The following is a 21,130-nucleotide window of genomic DNA, read 5'->3' as shown; positions in this document are numbered from 1 at the left end:
AAATGCAAATGAACATTATCGAACTAGCGACCCGCCCCGGCTTCGCACGGGTTACATAAAACCTTTTAAACAAATTGTACACATAAACCTTCCACAAACGGACAGACGCGGCGGAGGACTTTGTTTTCTAAGGTGTAGTGATTTCCCCTATTTATAGTACAGTCACCTGCAATGATATTATGTTACACAACGAAGGCGACAAAAATATCTGACACGATCTGTGTACATAACCATACCCCGAAGTTAACGGAATTAAAAAAAACACGGTGTATAAGCTCATAAGTACCTACATATTTTTCAAAGGTATAGATGTATTTGGCTGGTTTTATAACTCATAAAGTGAGGTAACAACAAACACAAAGCACCGGAACCGTTCAATCTTAAAGTGTCCAAGTCAAATTGGTATCTCGAAACTCGTCGATTGTTTCTGGAAACACAATTTAACAATGTAATGACTCTCAATTTGGAATTGCGTCTTATTCGATACTAGCTTTTGCCCGCGACTTCGACTACGTGGAATTAATAACAGTAGCTAAAGTATAGCTCCTGGATAAAGTGTAATAGCAATCATTCAATTTGATAAGCTTAATTGCTTACATCCATTATCAGGCAATTTCTTATCTCTCTCAATTCCACCCCCCTTTTCACGTTCTTTAGAATGATTTCCGGCATAAAAACTACCCTATGTCCTTCCTCGGGCGGGACTCAACCTATCTCTATGCCAAACTTAAACTAAATCCGTTCAGCGGTTTAAGCGTGAAGATGTAAGTGATGTAACAGACAGACAGACAGACACACTTTCGTATTTATAATATTAGTATGGATTAAAAAAAGGACAAGATAATTATTATAAAAACATAGAAAGCAGTTATTTTTAAATACAATTTCTATTTAATAAATCGGATTGAAATGTAAAAAGTGGGTGAGTTGACCGGGACGTCACTATACTCGTTTTCATAATTATTGTAAATTCCATTTTAGCAAATCGTTTTGACAGTTCTAAAAGAGAAGCTGATTTGACTAGTAGGAAATTTGCCAAATAGGGTATTATACTTGTCGGGGCGTGACTCCAGAAGGACGTATTGCAGCGTTACAGCAAGTTACAGTTCATAGTTAAAGACGCCTGTATAAAGTCGATTAGCAATGTTTGGCTACGTATTACTGGGTTGTAACGAAATTCATAATGTTGCGTAGAGAGTAACGCCATCTATTGGCGTGTTGTTGAACTAAGATGACAGGTAGAAGGCTTTGGAACACTGAAATATGAAACCTATGGAAGTGAAACGTCAACGAATAATGCGTGCCACTGTGACGTCATCTTGGAACTAAACATGGCGGTTTTAGTGCTGCCCAGAAGATTTTTACTGTTACTAGGTTTTATCGATACATCGATAACTTTTTAACGTTCTCGGCTCATTTTATTTAAAATACTAAGTATGTATTATTTGTGGAGTTTATGTTTTAATAGGAAGTAAGTAAATAAATAAAAATTCTTTATTAGTATATTGTTATGTGAAAAGATACTTTGATTGAGTAAGATGTGTGGAGTCTAGGACAATTTCGTGCTTCAAATTTGACAGGTAAACGAGATGACGCTGTACTACTCAATACATATTGCGATTTTTGCGGTAACTCTGATTTTCAAAAGTTGACGTTTGACAACTTAGTGACCGCAAAACACATGGCGCAGTACAGCGCCATCTGTTTTGGATGTCAGAATAAGTGTACGTGTTTTTCTTGGACTTTACCTCTCTATTACAATCAATTTTGTTGTGTTGCTAACCCTAAAGTCTGTAACACACTACCGCACTGCACCTCGACCTTGGTGCGCCGTATCTATAAGTGAGAGCGATACAAAATTCAAGCATATTAAGCGACAAAACGTTTATTAAGGTGAAAAAAAAAACAAAACACCTTCAGAACATTTTTTTTATTACAAAAATAAGGAATGACTTCCGCTCTTCAACTTCTTCAACATTTATTCAGCAAATACGCCACAAGGGCATTTTTATACGTCAACATTGAATTTACATACAAGCAAAAATAATAACAATACATTAACCATTTTATAAATTACAACTATATGTAAGTATATGGTCTCTTAATGTCGAATTATATAAAAAAAATATAATAATGATATAAAAAAGCCCGCAGGGCAGCTTGTGGAGTAACGACCCCACGGCCCCGAGTTACCCTAGTGCTCCCGAGAGTCGGTCAGGATCTCCATCTCCAGGCACTCTTTCTTTTTATGTTCATTTCTTGGTAACCTATAAAAAATGATTTAATTATTAAATTAAGATAATTTAGTTGGTTTGAAGCGGGGTAGCATGATAAAATAAGAAAATATAAATAGGCAATCATAATATATCGATATCAAAGTCGATAAATAAAGTACAACCCTAGCTGAAATGTTTACATTATTTAAACGTAAAAATATAGTTAAATAAATCCAATCACTTCATGATCTATAACTGCACAGAAGAACCTTGCTATTTATAATGTGAAACATCCTTACATTTCCCAGGAACATTAACAATAACCAATATTTTTCATGTAAATGATAGCGTACCTGTGTAAGGTTAAAGATGGCTGATTTGGTGGTTTTCTTATGCCGCACCCTAATACACTACACACTGGCATATTCGCGACGTAATTATTCACATTTGGCTTCAATTATTTTCAATCACAAGCAAAATATTGAAAGATAATTTTTTTTTTTTTTTTTTTTAAATTATTATTATGGCTTTTACTCCTCGCTAAATTTAGCAAGGTGGATTCTGCCAATGTCGAGGTGTAGACTTTTGACTTATGAGACGAGAATGTTCGGTTTAATTTTGATTTTTGTGGAAGGATAGACTGGGAACCTAAAACAAACAAATTATTATGGACATCACAGACAAATACATGACATGACACAATTAACATAGTACCAACATTAGTGAAAAAGAGCGGAAAGCGGATGACAGATTGTTAAGGCAAGCAACATAGCGGATGAAATGGAGGAAAAAACGTAGAGATTAAATTATATAGATAGATAGAAAATAATAGTAAGACGAGCAGTAAGAATTAAAGCTCGTCTTAAATAATTTTAATTTTCACCACGACTTTTTGACAGGACAAGTACCGGCTGAACTGACAGACAATGACATTTGGGGAACTAAACATGGCGGATTTTCGGCCGCATTAGGTATTTACGTATTTTCATGGAACACTTTATGTACGTACTGAAATACTGTCATCTTTTTTTGCTATGGGTTACAGTGCTGAGTAAAAACGAGACAGATATATATTTATGTGTGTGCCGTCAAAATGGGTGCTATTTCTATAAGAAATTGTACGTATAGAACAATATGTCTTGTCCCTATTATATAGGTCCATGCTTTGGAACGTCAAGAGGTTTCTCTTGGGTGAACGTAGGCACGAGTTGGCATTTTTGTCGTTATGTTGGTAGACTGGTCAAGCAGGTTGACCAACTTGACGTTGAGGCGGGAGCACTGGAGCAGCGAGGCTCCGCCGCTGGTGGTTCTTCTTGATCGGACCGCGCTAGAGATCGGACGTACTCGTTAGCCAACCTCGTGCCTAACTCGCCACGTTCCTGAAGGCTTATACCTGAAGGATTATTCTGAAAGCTGATTGAATCCAACGTACCTTATCCATTTAGCTAAGTGTTTTATTCCAAGTGTTATTTTGATTTCTTATGTTTCATTAGAAGCTTACTTATGTGAAATAAAGAAAGGACCTGTTGTTTTGAAAGGATGTGATCTTTTATTTTACAACAAATCAGTTTGCATCGGAATAGCAATTGGTTCTTTTATCATTTAGTACTGAAATATAGTAGGAGCTAGTATGGTTAACGAGTTCGAATGTTTATTTCATGCACTGGTAGCATACTAATTTAGCTGTGAAGTAATACATTGAGGTATTATGCCCACCGCCGTCGCCCGTGCCTCCGTCATACTATATTTAAAATAAATTACTCGTATTTTACACCATGCATGAAATTCTATTTAATAAATCGGATAGAAATATAAAAAGCATGGTATAATAATATACTCCGCCTGGTACTCCATTCCGAGATTCGCGTATGACCTAACTGACACGCGCCTACGTCATCATGCTGTTTACAGGTTCTCAAACTTTGAAATGTGGGAGAATTTTAACCAACGGTGAAAATTATTTTAACGGCATTAATTTTAAGTTATTCATGTAGAAACATAGTAACATAAAACAAATCTAATGTATTAAATTAAACTTTATTTATCTATACAAGACAAACGTTTAAAAAACTAATTCACAGTTACACATTAATTACCAAGCTTACGACGTGAAAAGTTTGGAAAACACTGCGACTGCTGACACTGAGCGAGAAGGAAATAACAATTAACACGCGTTCGACAAGGATGACGGTCAGGGCATGAAGTTATCTAGATCCGAATTGTCAAATGTCCACAGCGCTATCCTGTGTTGCCAGTAGTATAAACAGAATTACCCGAAAGTCTGAAATTTCTTTCGTGAATCGGAAGATATTGCTAACGAGTAATTAAAAATGACGTGTTATTGTAAAATATAAGCTAAAATACATATAAATGAAAATTATAAAATTATAAAGAAATATTTTAACTTATTAACCATAGGTATAATGTACCCATGTAACATGTTATGTTGAAATAAAGTGGCAATGTTATTGTGACGTAATCGCGTGTCACTCTGGGAATGGAAGACCATGTTTTATTAGACCATGATAAAAAGTAGGTGAGTTGACCGTGACGTCACTATACTCGTTTCATATAAATTCCATATTAGCAAATCGTTTTGACAGTTCTAAAAGAGAAACTGATTTGACTAGTAGGAAAGTAGCCAAATTGTGTTTAAAAATAACTGCTCCCTATGTTTTTATAATAATTATTTGGTGCTTTATTTCGTGCACAGTGTGAACATTTTTATTTTAAGTAGAGGAAATATCCCAATTTAAACATAATCCAGTAAATCGTGACCCTATTGGATTGCAAAATATTGGATTTTAAAATTTTGAATGTAATCATTAGCACATTTATTGTCCGAGTACTCCTAATACCTTACTCAAAATTGAATAAGGGACTGGGGGTCAATAAGGCCCGGCGGGAATTAAGACCCACTATTAAAATATGTCTGTTACATACAATATCCGATACTGAAGACGAGATAGCACTGCATACATGTGTTTAAATTTGACTACTTAATCCTATAAGCTAAATAAACTTAACGTTTAACTAAATACATAACTTAATATTTATTTTTCTCTATCATAATAAATGAATTAAGCTGCTTTTTTCCACAATATAAATAGACATTGACAAATAAATTTAATACAAATAATTAATAAAAATGTGTTTGCTTACTTATCGTTTTCTCGGTAATATTTCGTCTTAAAATAACTATGTTTTACCTCAGTAGACATCGTTATAATATTCAGTTAGAAGAAATAAAAACAGCTCATGTTGTGCAGTCGACGTCAAAAATATGTTTACATTTTCGCCTCATTGCAAAGAAATAAGGTGCGAAAGTGTAAACATAATCTTTGACATCGATTATACAGTCGCCATCAAATACATCGGAGCGGCCAAGTCGCTCACTAATATCTGAACACACCTCTATTGTAAAGGCGTAGAGTGCGCGTTTAGATATTTTTTAGCACCTCGGCCGCTCCGATATAGGTATCTGATGGTGACTGTAACTATAAAAAAAACTAAAAGTAACCTGTTTTTAGGGTTCCGTAGTCAACTAGCAAACCTTATAGTTTAGCCATGTCCGTCTGTCTGTCAGTCTGTCCGAGGCTTTGCTTCGTGGTCGTTAGTACTAGAACGCTCCAATTTTGCATGGATATTTAAATCAATAAATGCGACAACGTGGTAATGAAAAACAAAAAAAAATGTTGAGTAAGTAACTCCCCGTAAAGTGGGGATGAAAATTTTTTTTAAATGAATATGCGTCGTCATAAACGATTTTTTGATAATTATAATATTTTTGAAAATAATCGCTCCGAAAGGAAAAAAAAATAGTGAACCATGAGTCCAAAAATATGAAAAAAATCGTGCAAGTAAAGCTCAGTGAATACTTTGAAGGAAAACTATAGCGAACATGATCGGTTAAGTAATTTTTTAGTTTTTGCAGAAAAAGTCTTCCATTCTTAGTAAAAGTGCTGCTAAGGTATTTCCTTTTGCTTGTAATAATACACGATACCCACAAAATATACCCTGTTTGTATCAGTCTATTATGACGGACGGGTAACTACTTCCCTACACTGAGCATTTTTATTATTTTTACAGCTATTAAAGTGGGGTCAATAGATATAAAATTATTCAATAAGTAGTTTAAATTTATCAATATACTTATTGATGATTATATTCCCAGACTTAGTTTTAAGCTTTGTCGTCATTTATTTTAATTTAAATTATTACTAATAAGTAAATGTTATTATGTTACCTTATAGAATATAATAATAATACTATTGTGTGCCCTTACAGGGTGTCATGATCTGACTTCATATAATGACACCTATTATGTACATGACAATACAATATTAAGTAAATGATAAATATTACGTCAACCACTTTCAATTCTCCTCTATCGACGAAAGATAATAGTAATTTTTCATATAAAATGTGTCTTGAAATGAGCAAGAAAATTGCTATGAGCCTTGTTCAGTTGAGTGGCATCTATTTGAATAATTTTACTTAAATCCGAATCGTGTTTTTTGCCTTTTGGGGCTTATAAAATATGTCTCGTTTTACGTATGTTACCTTTTATGTCAAATGTGCCTACTTAGCTCTTTAGAATTCAATTTTAATTTTAAATTTATATTTTATTGTGGTAGGTATGTTGTTATATGTTGATTTGAAGTAGACTATCACTACTATCAAGGCTCGGAACCGTTTTTTTTAAAACCCGAAATAGGCGGGTCAAAAACAAAACTGTGTTCGCGTCTTTTCTGTAGACATACACAAGAGTTAAGGGCTATAAAGGTAAATTTTCTTATTTAACCCTTATCCACATGAAAAGGTACTCCTTTTATTTAGAGAAGTACGATAAAATCATTACCTAGATGCCCACAAGCTGTTAACTATTGCCCACAGGAGAGAAAACTAGTGTGTTCGCGCGAACTGTACATTTTTCTGATGATTTTATCGTACTTCTCTAAATAAAAGGAGTACCTTTTCATGTGGACAAGGGTTAAATAAGAAAATTTACCTTTATAGCCCTTAACTCTTGTGTATGTCTACAGAAAAAACGCGAACACAGTTTTGTTTTTGACCCAGGCAATATTTTTAATTATTTTATGCTCTTTACGTAGGACTGAATCATATATTTAGGTAACAACTTAGTATTAATAGATTGTCCCATTGAAAATGAAATAATAAACTAAAGAACTAAAAAGAACGAAATAATACCGGTATTTTTTGTATGAAGAAAAAACCGGATCCGAGCCTTGACTACTATCATGTATGAACACTTAAAACTGTCAGAGCACCCAACGGGCGCAAGTTATATTTTGTTATGAAAGGTCAATAGGACGTTTAAGTACCTATACCTTCTGTTTATATAGGTATCCACTTTTTAGGGTTATAACTTCAAAACTTTAGGGTCTAAAATTTTAAAACAAAATATATCTTTTTTTTATAAGAAGTCTGCAGTCAAACATTGCTAAAAATGTGCAAAGTACGGAACCCTTGGGGCGCGAGTTCAACTCGCACTTGGCCGGTTTTTATAAATAAACATCAACACAAATAAATAAATAGAAATACAACCATTTTTTTAAAACAATTATGGCCTGGATGCGAGTCCTGTAAGCCAAGGCACCCATTTCTGACGAGATAGTCTGGCGCTCGGTAGGAAGGTTAAACAGTAAACACTAGGTATAACTATATCTACTAGGTAAGGCTAGGTAGGTTCGAGTACGAATAAAGTAAAAAACATGTGTATTTTTTACAATATAACTAGAAATAAACTTGCAGTATATGTGTAGAGTTACACAAAGAAAAGTCTGCAGCGATTTTGATAGCCCACGCAGTGCAAGTGTTACTTATACGTCATAATTTCATAGAAGTTTGACGTTTAAAATGACACTTGCACTGCGTGGGCTATCAAAATCACTGCAGACTTTTCTCGATCTGACTCTAGGTAACTTTTATTAAACAATCGAGGAAAAAGAATCGTCTTTATAAAATTTGGAGTTGTAAGTAAATATGTACAGAATTTACCGTGAAAAAATTGTGAAAGTGAAACCCTCTAGGACAGAATCGTATTACTTTAAACCTGCTTCATAGATAATCATAAACAAATAACAATGCCCCTCTTTCAGAGTATGAGAGATGAAAAGTACCGTACTAAGGCTGCGTTTCCGCCAGAGATGTGCGAGGTAGCAGAGTGGTGCGAGGATGCGTAGCGAGGATCTGAACGTTGTGTGTTGACGACCGGTCTGGCCTAGTCGGTAGTGACCCTGCCTACGAAGCCGATGGTCCCGGGTTCGAATCCTGGTAAGGGCATTTATTTGTATAATAATGATACAGATATTTGTTCCTAAATCATGGTTGTTTTCTATGTATTTAAGTATTTATATATTATATATATCGTTGTCTGAATACCCACAACACAAGCTTTCTTGAGCTTACCGTGGGGCTTAGTCAATTTGTGTAATAATGTCCTATAATATGTATTTCTTTTTATTTAATGTTTCCACACTTTCCACTAGAGATGTGCGAGGCGAGGAAGCAGAGCGGTGCGAGGATGCGTAGCGATAGCGTGAAGCGGCCTCTTTTCAAATAAGCGAGCGGGGTGCGGTGAGGCGGGGGCGGAGCTTTTTAACGCATCAAACCCCTCGCAACACGTTCCTAATGTAGATATATGTATATGCTAAAGCGTATTCATCCTTACTTGTCCTATCATGTAAAGTGTAAACAAACACTTCTCGAAGACATTATATCACACTTTTCTCTGGAATTACCAATATACTTAAATAAACTCACAAAGTATTGAAATTAACCAAATGACTACTGATATATGATTTCTAATAAGATTTTCATCAATTTTCGCAGTAACGAACGGATCACCTCAAAAACATCTGACATTCCGATGTCTAGATCTTCTATGGATTTGACGTTCGTTGGTTTACATGGTAAGACACGTAAGGATGAATACACTTTAGGTGGGTTTTAGTCTACCTACAACAATTTAATATTGAAACACGCCGTTCATTGTGTTCGGCGTCTAAGTTTAATCCAGAAAAAATCGTAGTAAGAAACCAACTAACCAAACCAAACAATAAGTATAATATATTATATTTCTAACTTGTAAGTATTTACAGTATTTGTAAATACTTTCAACTGAATATTGAGGCTCGACAATACGCAATAGGTACAAATCCCGGCTCATCTAATCTCAAAATTCTTAACATTAGCACCTCAAAACAAAACAACCAAATTCGCGTGTTTCCCGTCCCTTTCAAGTTTCAACAACCTATCGGAAAATAAATTATATAAGCTTTTCCTACGAAGACAAACAAACTTTCAGAATAACGAAGTACCAAGTAACTGAAGTAACTCACTGAAATATGATCTGCAAAATTACTTAACTTCTTAAAGTACTTTTCCAAGGTTAAACCAGTTAAGTTGAGGATAAAAAGGAGTTACGAAATGAATCAGAGTAACAGTTACAGGGCACGATTATGTACCTATAGTTACACTAAGCCGCATCTGTCATTGGCACTTAAAAGCACCTCCCCGCTTTCGGGTTTTTCAACGAAAGTGTTGTGTCTATTCATCATTACCTTAGTACACTACCGTTTGTCCCGTTGTGTCATGTTATTATTTTATAAAATTAGTTTCTATGTGTACTGCGTACTGCGCGTATCCTTGGACTCAGAATCAGATTTTAATTTCTTGTTATTAAACGGTTGTGAATATCACTGATTTAAACTTTCACGATTATTAAACATCATCAAAACTACACAACGGGACTTAATCGCGTATTTAAGTTTTAAGATTTACCTCCGACGTTTCGAGGACGGCGTTGTCCCCGTGGTCTAGGAGAAGACTGGCTCAAATTGACATCAACATCTTGTAGCCGCGCCAGTTTTTCGAACTACCCGCACTTGGTCTTGGTATCCAGTCATTAGTAAATGTAAGTGGAAACGAATATCGACAGTCGATAAATCGAATATCGTTAGTGTTGTGTGTCGACAGAGTAACATCCCTAGTGCGCAAAACGTTCAAACTGATAAACAAGACCAAGTTCGAAAAACTCGCGCGGCTAGAAGATGTTGATGTCAATTTGAGCCAGTCTTCTCCGAGACCACGGGGACAACGCCGTCCTCGAAACGTCGGAGGTAAATCTTAAAACTTAAATACGCGATTAAGTCCCGTTGTGTAGTTTTGGTTGTGAATATGATCATATAACACGAAATTGAAATCAGAATTGGGCTTTTGTAAGCCGTCCATATGCCTGCGTACTTTTGCCGTACGCCTTTTTTTACTCTAAGCTTTTTTAAGCTGTTACTCTCAGGACTCGGAACCGGTATTGAAATACCTGTTAACATCTTTCCAAAACCGTTATATTATTTCGTTCATTAAATTCGGTTAATTAATGTAACGCGAACTAAAATATTAACTACGTTCTCTTTCCTAACCGGTAAGAAGAGGGAACGGAATTTATGGTTCGCAGGGAACGATATAATACCGGTTACTCTTGGCTCTCGGTTAAACTCGTTGTCATACGTGAAAGAGATAATAATACTTACTCGATCTATCTCGCTTCGATATTTTCAATTTAACCGGTTAATTTAGTTCCACAAAAGACGTTCCACGAAGGCGAACGAATTTGGCATAAATCAGTATCTCAATAGAACAGTTCTTTAACCGGTAACCACAAACGGAAACGAAATCCTTTTAGTTCCCGGGTAAATGCACGAAACCGGTTTCCGAGCCCTGGTTACTCTGATTCGTTTCTTTACTTCGGTGTGTCAGAGAGCGTTTTCTATACCCAGTTGTTGTTTAAAGTAAATACTGGCTATTAAATCAAAATAAACTTGGTAACCGGTGTGAAAACAAATTTAGGTATCCGTTTTAATTATCAGACGCCATAAATAAAGCTGGTTGTTTACATCCGTTGGCGCTTGTTATAATGTGATGAAAAATATTTTATGTAGGTACATAAATATTGGAATTTCCTCTTATTGATTTAAATCGCCGCTGCGACCGATAGTAGGTAGTGTACCTATTTATATTTGATACTTTTGATAGGTACCTAGTGAAATTGTATAATAGTATTAATAGTTGATAATGATAAATGATAATTTAAGTATCATAATGCTATCTCTTTTACCCAAACGTTTATGAAATTATGACGTATAAATAACACTTCCACTGCGTGGGCTATCAAAATCGCTGCAGACTTTTCTTGATCTAACATTAAACAACTTTCGCTGGATAGAAATTAATCACGGTCATAGGTCTAAAACGCACCGTCAAAAATGTGTAACTGTTTTTGCATACGTGAAAATAGCTTCTAAGTGTAATTTAATTTTTGATCGAACTCATCGATTACTTTTTTTTTGTTAAAATAAAATATAAATAACAATTTAATAACAATATATGATATCTGCGATCCGTAAGAGCCTCATCACCATACCACAGATTAATAAATAGTTACTACGTAACAGATACCTCATTCCCAAACAAAAGCAAAAATACCTACGCTATAATAGCCTACAGAACCTTAATAATAATACCTGCTGCTCAGGACAAGAAGAAATGTGCCATAATGGACCATAATTACGCGCACAAAGAGTCGAGACTGTGTTGCCCGCCGTTCGAGTCACGTGCCAACGCGTCATCGTAAGGAATGCGCTAGGGTTGTAGCTACCTTACCTATGATGATTATTGTAATAAAACGAATGTTGCGAATCAAATATGTTTTAGTTTTAATATAATGATTTATAATTTTTTCACTTCTCGGAATTCTCTGTTATTAAAATTTTATAAGTAGTTGAAAATATCCTAAATCGCGTAAATAATTTTAATAAATATTCAGGAGCAAAGCAACGGACAATCAACGGTTTTTAAAAGTTGTAATACGGTGCTACCAGGCCGATTAATTATTACGTCGTCAAAATTATTTAAAAATACTTTTTCTAACCCTTCAATATAATTATTAAACTTTCAGGTGGGACCTTTAGCCCGCCATAAAAAGATGAATTTTTATTATAGGCTTTTTCCTTTGTTTTTTTTACTTTTTCACCCATCTACTGCACAATAATTACGTGGTTTCGGCATTTCGAAGCATAAGCGCGGGAAACGCGCGGTGCAATGCGGTGCGGCCGCTGAGGCGGGCGTTCGGCGGCCCTCTGTCGGTTGTATCGTCGACGATACGCCGAGCGGTAGGCATATAGCGCGTGGCCTTGAGCGTGTGACGGAGGCCTGACCATACATCGGGGTTTTCGATGCGGGAATGATTTCGTGTACTTTGTTTATTGTAAAATAATTACCAAACTATGAATTAAACGTAGGTAGTAAGGTCCAAATGTGCTTAGAAATGTTAAATTAGTATCGTTTTTTACAGTTTTTACCTGTTATTTGGCTAGTGTAAAACATTCCCGCGCCGAAAACCCCGATGTATGCTCATCACACTGGCGATTCGCGGGAGAGTTGAAATCGAGGCGAACGGCAAACGATTTCTAGGTATTATTTTATCAATTTTACCAAACAGCAGATTTCAACAAGATGTTGACAGCTCGACGATTGTTCGGAAAATTCACTGGCAAGCTCTTTGACAAATTTAATGACGGATTAAACTTCTAATTACCGCTTTCTAATAGGGAATATTACGCGAAACTCTGCGTAGGGGGCGCCACTACCACAACCCATCACAATCTGGGGGTCTTCCGCGAAACAAGAAAATCGAAATTTCGTTATCTAACCTCTCTATCACTCTTGCATATTCGAGCGATAAAGAGGCAGATAACTAAATTTAGATTTTCACGTTTCCCGGTAGGCCCTCGTTAACATACCGCCTGGATGCATCAATGTAATATTTTATTGTTTGTGAGAGACCTTAAGTTACTCTATGGTTTACTCGAGGCGCTAGTGCTGCACTCTGGTGGCAGAACATTGCAGTAATAAGTACCCCCTATTTCATCTCCGCTAGCTAAGGGATTGAAAAACACCCGTTGTATAAATATAGAGTAAGTTTGCAATAACTATTAGATAATAGTTATTTGTTTTACAAGGGGGCAATACAAGGGGGGGGGGGGGAGCTACGATGCCACCGACAGACAGACAGACATTGGCGTCAAACATATAACACCTCCCTTGTTGCGTCGGGGGTTAAAAACACATAAAAATACTGTAAAAAAATAGTTATTTTTTCTATTCTGACATGTTTTTCAATTTAGCGCTTTCCTCGCATTGCATTATGAAGACGTCAGTTGGTAATCTACACCTTCACTAGTTAGGTTAGCTATACCATGTAATATAATAAATATGACGAAGCACGGAGGCTCGGCGGAACGTTTATCATCATTTATTAACCATCACAAGAGTTGGCGGTGTCTCTTTCATTATTATCACCCATCGTGGTGTAAGGTTATGAGAAACGCGAAATAATAACACGTTCTACACGTTTACAAATCACTGACTTTATTTAAACACACTTTAGATTAAAAAATAACGTATGATTGACGCAATAAAATCGGATTAGGAGGTTAGAACCAATAGGTTAGAACACGTGCACCACCGCGCGCAGCCGTCACCAGAATGACAACTGCCGACCGGTCGGCGCCATCTTGCTACCCTATTCGGGGGGGAACCCGCTCCTATTTTAATACTACCTTCAACATTTTCATGACTGTCAACGTCAACACAATTTCAAAGATAACAACCATAATCTTTTGACGTTTAACCAATCATAACAAACATAATTTGATAACTGCCATCAGTTACTATAATTTTACGTTCAATTAATCGAAACAAACAACTAAATTACAAACAATCGCAAGTAATCTAAAGACAGGAACAAATTCGGAGGCAATATTCGACAGCGCGCCGGCAAATAAATAAATATTATAGGACATTATTACACAAATTGAAAGTCCCACAGTGGCACAAGGCTTGTGTTGTGGGAGACAACGATATATATAATATACATATTTATAAATACTTAAATAATAGAAAACACCTCAGGAACAAATATCTGTGTTCGTCACACAAATAAATGCCCAAAATAAATGCCAATTCGAACCCAGGACCATCGGCTTCACAGGCAGGGTCACTACCCACAAGTCCAGACTGGTCGTCAAAACAAAAATACGAGAATACGAGAATAACAAAATAAATTTAAATAAATCCAACGAATGTAATGAAATTTTGAAAAAACATCCCGGAGAATAAAACTAAAACTTCAACCTGTTTACCCTCTTTCGTATTTCCTAAATCAAATAACACCGACAATCGTCCTGATTTTCAACCATTGTTAACACCAAACAGGTACACGTGGGTGTAGTTGAGTGAATATTTTACTTAAATTAGCGAACGGCTCAATTACGTTTTATATTTAGAACTGGGTATTGGCAAGCTTCGGAAATGTAACTCAGTATTGCGGTCGTAGTTCCCCGAAAATTGAGCTTTATAGACATAGTATGTGTACTCTATATCTTTAGGTATTTAAATAAAAGTAAACAAAATCTACCCTCAAATGGCTCCTTAAGCCAGTTGAGGGTAGATGAAAACATTAAATGATCAAATAATGTAGGTTAAAGTCAGGTCGTTCAGTCACTGATCCAGGCGGTTTTGTATTTGGTTGGTTAACCAATGTTATAACTACCCGTACAAATTGTTTGTTTACTTTTATTTAAATACCTAAAGACACAGACTATAGCGACCCGCCCCCTTCGCACGGGTTTCACAAAACCTTAACAAGTAATAACCTAAACCTTCCTCAAGAATCACTCTATCGAGAGGTGAAAAACGCATGAAAATCCGTTCAGTAGTTTTTGAGTTTATCGCGAACATACAAACAAACACAAACGGACAGACGCGGCGGGGGACTTTGTTTTATAAGGTGTAGTGATAAGTCTGAGTAAGTACCTTCCTAGGTACCTATTTAAGAGCCCATCAACGTGCACACTAGCGCCACTGCTAATTAATCGTGATTATTTAAATTTAACGACAGGTATTTAAAAAAGGGGGCCGTTTTTTAAATACCTGTCGTTAAATTTAAATAATCACGATTAATTAGCAGTGGCGCTAGTGTGCACGTTGATGGGCTCTTAAGTATGCCAATAGCGGATATTACGCAAAACTCTGCGTATGGGGCGCCACTACCACTATCCATCACAATCTGGGGGTCTACCGCGAAACAAGAAAATCGAAATTTCGTTATCTAACCTCTCTAGCTATCCCTCTTGAATATTCGAGCGATAAAGAGGCTGGCCGCGTAGCCAACGTGCCAATCGCTAGCGCTCCGTGGCGATAATGTAGTGATTGGCTACTATTGGCTAGTCTTTGTTATACAGGTTGGCAAAAAATGACTGCATTCCCGTTTCCAGGGAGGTTTTGGGATTATACTGACCAACTCTTACTATGGAAGTTAGCTCCTCGAAATCGCGAAAAAAAAATTTGGCTGTTTTATACATTTTGGCTGGTCCATATTCTATGGGAGGGTAAATTTTATTTTCGCGATTTCGGGGTTGGTCCCATAGTAAAAGTTGCTCAGTATAATCCCACAACCCCCCTGGCAACGGGAATGCAGTTATTTTTTAGCCACCGTGTACATGAGAATATGAGTCAGTTTTGTTTTCGCATGGCGCACTTTGATCACTTTGATGATTATTCTGTATATCAGAAATACGTACCTACATGTCAGTTTTCTGTCTCTTTTCCACCAGTCGAATATGATAACCTGGATGATATTCAAATCGCTTCCATATCATCGGCGAGCTGACAGCGCGAGATTACCAGTAAAAGTCGTATTCTATTACATCTTGTTGTTAAGGACCTTGAGGTCTCGTTGAATTGGTTTATCGGCAAGCGACGTCAACCTCGCTTAGACAACTAAACAGAAGGCACGGCTTGTAGCTTGTAGCAGCATCCTAGAAAACGGTATAGTATTTTAAACTGTAGTGAAATGATATAAAGTCGCTTTTAAGTAGTTTTAATGATAATAATACTCGTACGTAGTAGTCGAATAAGTAAGCGGTATTTGAAGTTAATTAGCTATTTAATTAATTCAAATGAATGAGTGATAGGACTGATAAGAGAAGATATAGGTGCAGAGGCCACAGAGACGGATCGACTTGCAATGCAAGTATGGACGATTTATTTTTCATCCATTGTGTAATTTAAGACCCGGATCCTTTTGTTTGACATAATTATTGAAAGTCATAATGTAATGATAATGATTGTCATATTATCATTAGTCATAATTCTGAAACCGTTCACTTTTGAGGATTTTCGCAAGGTTATCCTATAGATAGGTTAGGTTATGTTAGGATTGTTTTATGGCAATCCTGAAAAGTTACGCGTTTCTGAGAAAAACCAAATTATGACTAACGAAAATGCGGACAAACAATACATTATGACTTAAAACTTTATGGGAAACAATAGAGACCCATTTAGACCACTACGTGTCCCGTGTAACCACGGTAGACAAAGCCATCAGATATGAAGAGAATTTCAGTCCTAACATTTGATACAACGCCCTTTCTTACACTAATACAGGGAGCCAATTCAATATTGCGGATTTGATGACGAAGACCACAGGTGGCATATTGGCACTTTTTATAGATCTTGAGGCAGAAACTGATGTGTTCGAGAGTTAAATAATGGTGCCAACGGGTTAGATTGAGAGCCGGCTGCGGACGTTCCTCGTGATTCCTGGATTAACCTTTTGGACGCCAATGACCGATATATCCACACCGCAGGTTCAACGCCAAAGACTGATTAATCTGTCATAGACCACAGAGCAACATAGACCTACGTGCATATTCATAAAGTTCAATTTCACTTTTGACACTTCGGTGACGTGGCGTCCGGGCGACTGCTTTTGTGTTTGACACGGAGTCGAAAAGGTTAAATGTGGTTGCATACTTAGTCTCCAAAGTACGATTGCGGGGCTCCTGTGTAGGACATCGAACACATCATTCAGTACTCGGGATCTAGCCAAGGTGACAATTGTACATCGACAAACGAAAAGAAGAGAGAGATGCTGCTATAAGTCACGTGACTATTTCCATACATTATTTAGGGGCATTATCTATGAAAAGGGACCTTATTGTCGATGGCGCTTACGCCGCACAGCGGTGCGCGGCATTTATATCGGAGCATCGTTTATAATGGCGTAAGCGCCATCGACAATAAGGTCCCTTTTCATAGAAAACGTCACGTTTAAGGTTCGATTGGCGTTTTATATCAACGATTGTGGTTAAGCCTCCTGTTCACTTAGCAAATAGGTCATTTGCAATTTTTTTGTACCTTTGTCTAATTTTTTCTTAACATTCTCAGTTTCGTAACGAAAATTAACCATACAAAAATGTAAATTTGTATAGCTAACATTCGTAATTCTGAGAAAATTAAGAAAAGATGAGATTAAGTTTTCTTAATGTAAAATACGACGGAAACCTTGCAGACTTGTTTATCCTAAACAGTGACGTAATCCAATACCGTAAAGTCGGGTTACTTTAGCCCTGGAGGGTATCTTTGGCCATTGAGATTTACTCGGTCCAGGTTATATTATTGCACTGCAATTATAGAAATATGACTTGAGGTTGGTTTTAGCTAACCCTTGACGCTTTTATATTTTTTATTAGACCCTTTTAAATAAGGTTTTCATGTGGGTCAAAGTAACCCAAACTTACGGTAGTTACAGGCCCTTAAAATTTCTTTATAAACGATTGAACGATGATGCGATACGAATAAATTTATAATCTCAACCTGAGATGAGAATGAAGAAAAGGAAAATGCTGCTACTTGTTAATTAAATCTAAGAAATTAAAAATTGTGTTGAAGGTATTTAAGAGTCACCTTCGTGAGCACTGTTTTCAAATTTGCCACCTCTTTTGAGTAACTAATTGGTGCGCCAGACTGTTAATAATTATTCCTTATTTCCTCCAGCATTAATTTACATTACACATATAAAACAATACTAGTCTTGCTGGAATTAAAGCAAAGTTATAATTTATTATCTGGAAGACGACTTACCTGATTTTCCTTCGGTGATTATCTCATTAATTTTGTATTAATCAAACTCGTTGGAATATATATAACACCTTATTTTGTTGTGAATGTATATGATCTAGGTATGTATTATCACTTGCGGGATATAACATAAGTACAGTCGCCATCAGATATATCGGAGCGGCCAAGGTGCTCACAAATATCGGAACACGCCTCTATTGTCAGGGCGTTAGAGCGCGTGTTCAGATATTGTGAACACCTTGGCCGCTCCGATATATCTGATGGCGACTGTACTTATTTAATTAAGTTAAATATGTGGAGTAGCGTAACTATGGTATTAGTAAATTAATCTAAGCGAAAATAACACAACGATCTGTGCTCGTGCGACCAATGAAGGTCGGTTTTTCGGCCCGATTCGAACTTTAAGATATGTCAGTTAATAGATCTAGAAACAATATGGATTAGATATGTCAGTGTCTAATGTGACGTTTCGTCAAACAAAAACGCCACTTTTGACACTGGCACGTCTAATCCATATCGTTTCTAGATCTATTAATTGACATATCTTAAAGTTCGAATCGGGCAGACTACAGACACTGAGCGTGCCAGACACGTGTGTCACGTGCCGTGGCAGACAAAATAATATTATCCTTAAGTGTCGATTAACATAATATTAAATAATCGGCCAAGAGCATGTCGGGCCATGCTCAGTGTAGGGTTTCGTAGTTACCATTTTGTCAAAATAGGCCAAATAGGCCTTTTAGTAGGTAAGTATCACGTACATTACAAGCATATGGGAGTACCTTTGCAGCGCTTTGTACTTACGTCTTTTTACTATGATAGATTTTTACTAGATTCTTTGCAATCACTCAAAAACGAATGGACCGATCATGTTTGCTATAATTTTTTTTTTTAATTTTTTGGACTTATGGTTCAAAAGTTAGAGGACGCTTTTTTTTTTCTTTCGGAGCGATTATTGCCAAAAATATTAACCATATCAAAAAATAGTTTTTCGAGACCCGTATTTGTTTTGAAATACCTATCCAACGATACCCCACACTATTGGGACAAAGCAAAAAAAACAACAAAAACATTTATATGGGAGGTACCTACTAAAAAAAATTTTTTTAAGTATACTTAGTTTTTATTTTACCGTTCTGTCGCAATGCATGATTAATGTATCCATGCCAAATTGGTAGGTTTTAGGATAGACCAGCCAAAATGTATCAAACAGCCAATTTTTTTTCGCGATTTCGAGGTTGGTCCCAGTGGCGTAGCTAGGCGTGGGCGAAGTGGGCCGTCGCCCACGGCCTCACGCCCCAAGGAGGGCCTCGCGCGAGGCCCCTTCGGGCACAGTGAAAGAAAAGGGCCTCGCAGATGCGACTTCGCCCACGGCTAGATTAGTTCACGCTACGCCACTGGTTGGTCCCATAGTAAAAGTTGCTCAGTATAATCCCAAAACCTCCCTGGCAACGGGAATGCACTTATTTTTTAGCCACCCTGTAGTTTTACAGCGTCATCTAATAATTATTTTCTATTGTTTCAGTGAAGTGCGAGAAGCATTAGCGGATCCCGAGTGTTCGCTTTTAAGTTAAGCCGCAGTTCTCAGGCGGCAGCGCCTGAAGTAAAGGTAAGAGGTTACACTATTCGTACAAGTATTCTATCAGGTCAATTCGAACGTACACTGATATCAGACTGACGTCTAGCTGATGTCATTAAAATATTATTATATAACCCAGATATGAAAGCAGCAATGAGGAATTTATCCACAAGGACTCGTGAAATGAAAAAGTATCGGCATTCATATGTTTTATTAACTTTACTTGATTGGAGGCCCATTTTTATGTAGGTACCTAAATATTTCTGAGACCTTTATTTTTTTCTATTGTTCTCAATATAGAAGAGACTGCTATTGTGTCCAATACATAGGTAAGTAGAAATATAGGAAATCATCGCCATAAAAGCGAAGGGTTTCACATTATACTGTGAATGGTGGAGTGGCTAGGAATTTAATAAAAGACAATAGACAATGTATCTCTGTTGTCTGAGAAGACTTCGTACAGTTAAATTGATATATATTTTTCTGTAGTACGGCTGGTAGGAAATATTGATTTTAAACTAGGTAGGTATGTTATGTTTATAAGGGAGAAGTAGAAGCGGGAGTTGGAATGGGTAGACCTCGGCGGACTTTCTCTGAGCCTAAACCGGCGAGCGTGTATGAGGAATATTATGAAAGTGAAGGAAGCGAAAGAGGTATGTCAGGATCAGGATCGTAGCAAGTGAAAATACGTGGTCTCTGCCTACTCCTCCGGGAAATAGGCGTAATTACATGTATACAGTCTGTGTCTGACCATGGGGCTTTAAATCCAGGGCTTGATTTTACTCGCTAAACTGAGCTACTTTCACTATGGGACCAACCCTAAAATCGGGGAAAAATATTTGGCCATAGAAAACGTCGACATCTGATCAGCCAAAATGTATAAAAAAGTGAAAAAAAAAATTCGGGATTTCGGGGTTGGTGCCATAATAAAAGGGAAGAATAATGTTTTTGTTTCGGTCATGGTATAATAATATACTCCGCCTGGTACTCCATTCCGAGATTCGCGTATGACCTAACTGACACGCGCCTACTTAAACTTTGAAATGTGGGAGAATTTTAACCAACGGTGAAAATTATTTTAACGGCATTAATTTTAAGTTATTCATGTAGAAACATAGTAAAATAAAACAAATCTAATGTATTAAATTAAACTTTATTTATCTATACAAGACAAACGTTTAAAAAACGAATTCACAGTTACACATTAATTACCAAGCTTACGACGTGAAAAGTTTGGAAAACACTGCGACTGCTGACACTGAGCGAGAAGGAAATAACAATTAACACGCGTTCGACAAGGATGACGGTCAGGGCATGAAGTTATCTAGAT

The 21,130-nt window shown here is 36.7% G+C and overlaps 1 protein-coding gene across 1 annotated transcript in view; it reads left to right on the top strand.

Annotated features, from left to right (window-relative positions):
* Nucleotides 1–21,130, top strand: part of LOC134798384 (adipokinetic hormone/corazonin-related peptide receptor variant I-like) — a 141,817-nt gene that overhangs the window by 20,954 nt on the left and 99,733 nt on the right. Inside the window, exon 2 of the mRNA XM_063770800.1 lies at nt 19,747–19,830. The gene's annotated coding sequence lies outside the window, so the exon portion shown is untranslated. The remainder of the gene's footprint in view (nt 1–19,746; nt 19,831–21,130) is intronic.

The sequence above is a fragment of the Cydia splendana genome, chromosome 16 (genome assembly GCF_910591565.1).
Source record: "Cydia splendana chromosome 16, ilCydSple1.2, whole genome shotgun sequence".
Classification (NCBI taxonomy): Eukaryota; Metazoa; Arthropoda; class Insecta; order Lepidoptera; family Tortricidae; genus Cydia; species Cydia splendana.
The sequence above is the reverse complement of the archived record's forward strand: the minus strand, read 5'-3'. Positions and strand labels throughout refer to the sequence as shown.